Genomic DNA, 5,755 nt, shown 5'->3' on the forward strand with positions numbered 1-5,755 from the left:
ACTGACTATATGTACTGTAATCCATCCTCCCAAAGGTCTATTAAGGCAGATTTGAATACAAGTAGATACACAGGTGAAGGTTTGTGACCCCACCTACCTCCATTCCAGAAGGGGTTGTAAACAGTCATCAAGCCCTGCTGGGATAATCCTTTGGCAAGGGGACACAGCTGAACTCCTGAAGGTGGAAGTTACTTGGCTGAGAAAATAAGCATGTGTAGAAACTGAAGGCTTGTATATAACTAGTTAACTGTAAGAGCATCCACTAAAGTTAATGTGGTTCAACTGTACTGTAGATAGGAAATAATCTCAGCAGTATTTAAGAGTGAAATAGCAAAGGCAGAAATGTTATAGCTCTCTGCCCTTGAGAGCTTCTCAGTGACTTCTCTGACCATCTCATTAGCAGGATTGAATCACAAAGATGATATCTCAGACTGATAAAACAATAGCTCTCAGATGTATGGCTTGCCACCTACACCGTACCCTAGTTAACACTTTTGCCTCTTAGACTTCTGGTGAATGATTATCTAAGCTCTGCCAGCCTCTTTAGAGCTGGAGAACATGAATGCTCCTTTGTCCTTGTGGAGAAAGCCTTCACCAATGCCAGAGCTATTCACAGCCCTGTAATACTAAGATTGAAGAGAAACTTAAAAAAAAATTAAGAGCTCCTTCATGTACTATGCTAAGCAAAAGAAGTAAATCACAAAAGGGCAAACACAGTATGATTTCATTCATGTGAAGTATCTAAAAACACCAAAATCATAGAAACAGAACCATTTGTGATGAAATAGGTGTGTAACACCAGAACTCTGAAGGCTGAAGCAGAAGAATTGAGAATTCTGGACCACCCTGAGCTAATTAGAAAGACACACAATCTCTCACTCCCTCCCCCTCTAATTATTATTATCTTTAATCCTTTTTACAGTCCACTCATCATCCCCCTCCCATTCTGCCTTCCAACAGTTCCTCATCCCACTCCTCCTCCCGCCTCCAAGAGGATGTCCCCACCCTCCCATTCCACCTGGCCTCCTCATTCCCTGGGGCCTCAAGTCTCTCAAGGATTAGGTGTGTCTTCTCTCCATGAGGCCAGGACCAGGAAGTCCTCTGCCGTTTGTGTGTCAAGGGTCTCTTATCAGCTGGTGTATGCTGCCTGGTTGGTGGCTCAGTGTCTGAGAGATCTCAGGGATCCAGTTTAATTGAAACTGCTGGTCTTCCTATGGGGTCTCCCTCATCCTCAACTTTTTCCAGCTTTTCCCTAATTTAACTCTAGGGTTCCCCAGCTTCTGTCCATTGGTTGGGTGTAAGTATCTGCATCTGACTCTTTCAGCTGCTTGTTGGGTCTCTCAGAGGACAGCCATGCTAGGCCCCTGTCTGCAAGCACAACACAGCCTCAGTAATAGTGTCAGGCCTCCAGGCCTCCCCTTGACCTAGATCCCAATTCAGGCCTGTCACAGGACTTCCTTTCCCTCAGGCTTTTCTCCATTTTGTCCCTGCAGTTCTTTTAGACAGGAACAATTCTTGGTCAGAGATTTTGACGGTGGGATGGCAGCCCCATCCCTCCAGTTGATGTCCTGTCTTTCTACTAGAGGTACCCCACTGTTGGACATTTCATCTAAGACTTTGAGTCTTGAGATTCTCTCATCTCCCCGGTCTCTGGTACATTCTGGAGGGTCCCCCTACTTCCTACTTCCCAAGGTTGTATAGTTCTCTTTATTCTGCTGGCCCTCGGGACTTCACTGCTGTTCTGCCCCCCCCAAATACCTAATCATGTTCCCCTTTTCCCCTGCCCTTCCTCCTCCCCTCTGCCATCCAGTTCCCTCCCTCTCTCTGACCTCTGGTCTTTTTCTCCCTCCCAAGTGGAATAGGAGAGATGGCTCAGCCATTAAAGGCTTGGCTCACGACCAGAAAATATAAGACCCTTTCTCAAAAAATAAAAAAACAAAATACAAAACAAACAAACAAACAAAATCCCCACAACTCAGTGGTTAAAAGCACTATTCTTCCTGAGCACCAGGGTTTGATTCCCAGCACCCACATGGCAGCTCATCTGTAGCTACAGTATCAGGGGATCCAGTGCCCTATTCTTACTTCAATAGGCACTAGGCAACTTGGAAGAGAAAGTAGTTTATTTGGGTTAGGGCATGGGTGGTGGCATCATGATAGGAATCATGACAGCCTGAAGGCAAGCATCATGCCACAGCTCAGGACTCACATCTCAATCCACAAGCACCAGGCAAAGAGAGCTACTAGGAATGATTGGCCTTTTGAAGTCTCAACCCCTAACCCCCGAGTGACACACCTCTCAAAACAAGACTACACTTCCTAATCCTTTCCAAACAGTTTCAACAACTGTCTGTGTGTGCTTGTATTAAAATATATGAGCTTATGGCATCTATTCTTATTCAAATACCCACAGCATAATAAAATAGTAAAAAGAAAAATTTAAGAATCATAGAAAGAGGAAATAAATGTAGCTAAGAGCTTGGGGAAGGACAGGGAGAAATTAGTCTTCAATAGATACAGAGTTGCCATTTGCACAATAGAAATGGTCTGAAAAATCACTTGCACAACAATGATAGTGTACTACTGAACTATGTAGCTTTAAAAAAAAACAATGGTTAAGGCAGTTACCCTTTGGTCTCCACACTCCTGTCTCGCTCCCAGCACCTCTGGGATAGCCTCGCAAAACCCCGACCCAGCTGTGGCCAGCATTGCCACTGAGAAAGAGCTGGGCCCTGCCCCCAGCCCAGTGGGCAAGAGGCTACAGCAGGAGCTGATGACCCGATGTCACCATGATGTCTGGTGACAAAGGAATTTCTGCCTTCCGTGAATCAGACAACCTGTTCAAATGGGTAGGGACCATCCACGGAGCAGCTGGCACCGTATATGAAGACCTGAGGTATAAACTCTCCCTAGCGTTCCCAGTGGCTACCCTTACAACGCACCCACAGTGAAGTTCCTCATGCTCTGCTACCACCCCAACGTGGCCAGGGCAACATCTGCCTGGACATCCTCAAGGATAAGGATATGACGTCAGGACCATCTTGCTCTCTATCCAGAGCTGGCTAGGGGAACCCAACATCGATAGCCCTTTGAACACACATGCTGCAGAGCTCTGGACAAACCCCACAGCGTTTAAGAAGTACCTGCAAGAAACCTGTTCAAAGCAGGTCTCGGCCAAGAGCCCTGACGCCAGCTGTCCAGCTCTCTGTGTCGTCTTCCTTCTGAGATCGTCCGTCTGTCCTTCCTTCCTGGTTTCTGAGCTATGCTGTTATTTTTGTTTTATTTTAATTAAGTCTACTTGAACCCTTACAGTGCATATTAAATAAATACTCGTTGCTTGTTTTTGTATAAAATAATGGTTAAGATGAAGCTATTGAGATGCCACACAAGCCTAAATGATGACTTGAGTTCAATCCCCAGAATGCATATAAAAATGGAGGGAGAGGCCTGACTCCATAAAGCTGTTCCTTGACCTCCACATGCATGACATAGCACATGAAGGCACATAGCCATGTGGACACACACAATTAAACACTTTTTAAAATGCCTCCTTGTTTTCTGTGTCCAGCTCTTGGATATTTTTTAAGATAGTAAATGAAAAGGAAGTGAGATCAGCTCTACTCCTATGCCACTGAGCAATCTGCACGCTTTTCTGAGGCTCTAGATGAAAGAAATCTGCTTTATTTGCACAGTAAAGCACCAGCAAAACTCTGGATAGAAAAGCTTAAGTGTTCAAGCAGCCTTGTGAGGTGTCCCACAGCTGTCATCCCAACAGCGGGAAAGCTGGGGGCAGGAAGACCAGGAGTTGCAGGCCAGCCAGGACCACATCATGAGACCTTGTCTTGAAAGAAAATTAATAAAAGACCAGCCGAAACCAAAAAAGAACTCAAAGTGTAATGATTGAAATGGGTAATGTACATAAATAGCTGGACCAGTTTTTCTCTTGTTCAAAATTCTATTCTATTTGGGAGTAATTTTCTCCCACTTCAAGCTCCCTCATTATATACGCTTTCATTCAAAATGTTAATTCTTCTTCCTCTTGTAATTTAACCATCCACTAATCATTTCTGGGATGGAAACACATATCCCTAAGTGAAACTCTATTGAAGAGCTGAATTGAGCAGACGGTTTGTTTGTTTCTTAATTTCTTGTCTAATGGTTAATAGAATTGCCAAGGAAGAACTTTTTCGAAGTCTTAAAAAACTATCTGTAGTAATGTTTTTGTGCAAACTAAACTTTTTTGGCCAGACAGAGGTTTAAATCTCAATAAAATCTCAAGCACATAGCCCCCAAATGATATTTTCAAAAAAAAAATGACTAGAATCTCTAAATGCAATGCAATGCATTTTAGTTTAAGCACAAAGAAAAGTAGATTCTAGTCTTGGGTCATCTAATTGAGAGACCTTAGACAAGTGACTGCGCATAAGCCTTCATCTTTTCCCAAAGCTGAGCCTATTTGTAACACACGAGATGGACACTAGATTAAGAAACAAAAAGATGGTGGCAGGCAGGTTTTATCTGCAGGAGAGAATAGATAAGATACCAAGTCAGACAGACCACTGTCTCTGGCTGGCTTTAGCTATAACCCTGCTCTCTCCTCAGCCCGAAGTTTAGAGGACTGTCTAAGCACTGTAATTTATGGACTCCTTAGCAAAACAACACTTTTCATGAAGTCAGCAGTGAACCAGATCAGCTAAGATCTTCCAGGGTTTGAAGAAATAAAATAGCAGTCAACTCCAAATTAGATCTTATTTAAATACTTTTAAGAGAAGGTCAACTTTTTCCCCCTGCATCCGGTAACATACTTTATCATTCTCCAGAAGAAACTTTGAAGCTGGGAGAGTTATAAGTGTCCACTGCCTCCTGTCCTCATAAAATGCTCGCTCTTCTGGTCTACAGAACACAATGCATTAAGTGCTAAATTAGATCCAAGACCCAGTTCCCTACCCCTTTCTGTATCCATAACGTTCTCCGTGTAAATGTGTATGTAGTACTCCGTCCCATACCAGGTGTGAAGCCAGCTACTTGATTTATTGAGCTCAGTAAAGCATGAAAAGGTGTTGGAGGTAGAGATAGTTCAGCAGCTTTGCTCTTGCAGAGGACCTGGGTTTGCTCCCTAGCACCCATATGTTACTTCATAACCATCCGCAATTCCAGGGCCAGGGGAATCTGACTGCCAGAGGCACAGCCACGGTGCATATACGTACATCCAGGCAAAATAATCACACACATAAAATGAAATAAATAAATCTAAAGAATTCAAAATGAAAATGTGAGTTCCCTCATTCAAAACCAGAAATAAGTTGCCTTTGTGAGATTTAATTTTTTTTTTATTTCCTTATGGCCTTCTCATGTCCCAATAACTCTGCCCCTTTTGTCCCCAGTTGTCTTTACCTCCAGTAACCCCCTTCCATTTTCATTTCACAGTTTATCACCCACCACCTCCCTTAAAACCCCTTTTGTCCCATCCCACAGGCCCCAGTGTAAGTAATGTCCTGACCTCTGCCCTCACTCACTCCTACATAACTACCACATAGAAAACTTCCAAATAAACACCCGTATGTGGACACAGAAGCTAAGACCCACACAGCCCACCAAGTCTTCCCTTAGCTGCTGTGACTTGAAGCTCCTTGGACTCCACTTCAGCCTCCCAGCCAGGTGTGCATCTGGACACCCTGAGGGGAGAAGCGCTCACGTACTATATGTACATCTGTTTCTTTTCTTTTCCCCACAACTGACAAGCAATGTTTTCTCT

At 43.8% G+C, this 5,755-nt stretch overlaps 1 pseudogene across 1 annotated transcript; it reads left to right on the forward strand.

The window, feature by feature from the left end:
* The first annotated feature begins 2,789 nt into the window (after positions 1-2,789).
* LOC308414887 (ubiquitin-conjugating enzyme E2 C-like) lies at positions 2,790-5,403 on the forward strand (annotated as a pseudogene). Its single transcript has 2 exons — positions 2,790-3,229; positions 5,385-5,403. The product of its transcript is annotated as a ubiquitin-conjugating enzyme E2 C-like (transcript).
* Positions 5,404-5,755: the final 352 nt, after the last annotated feature.

The sequence above is a fragment of the Micromys minutus genome, assembly GCF_963924665.1.
Source record: "Micromys minutus genome assembly, chromosome: X".
Classification (NCBI taxonomy): Eukaryota; Metazoa; Chordata; class Mammalia; order Rodentia; family Muridae; genus Micromys; species Micromys minutus.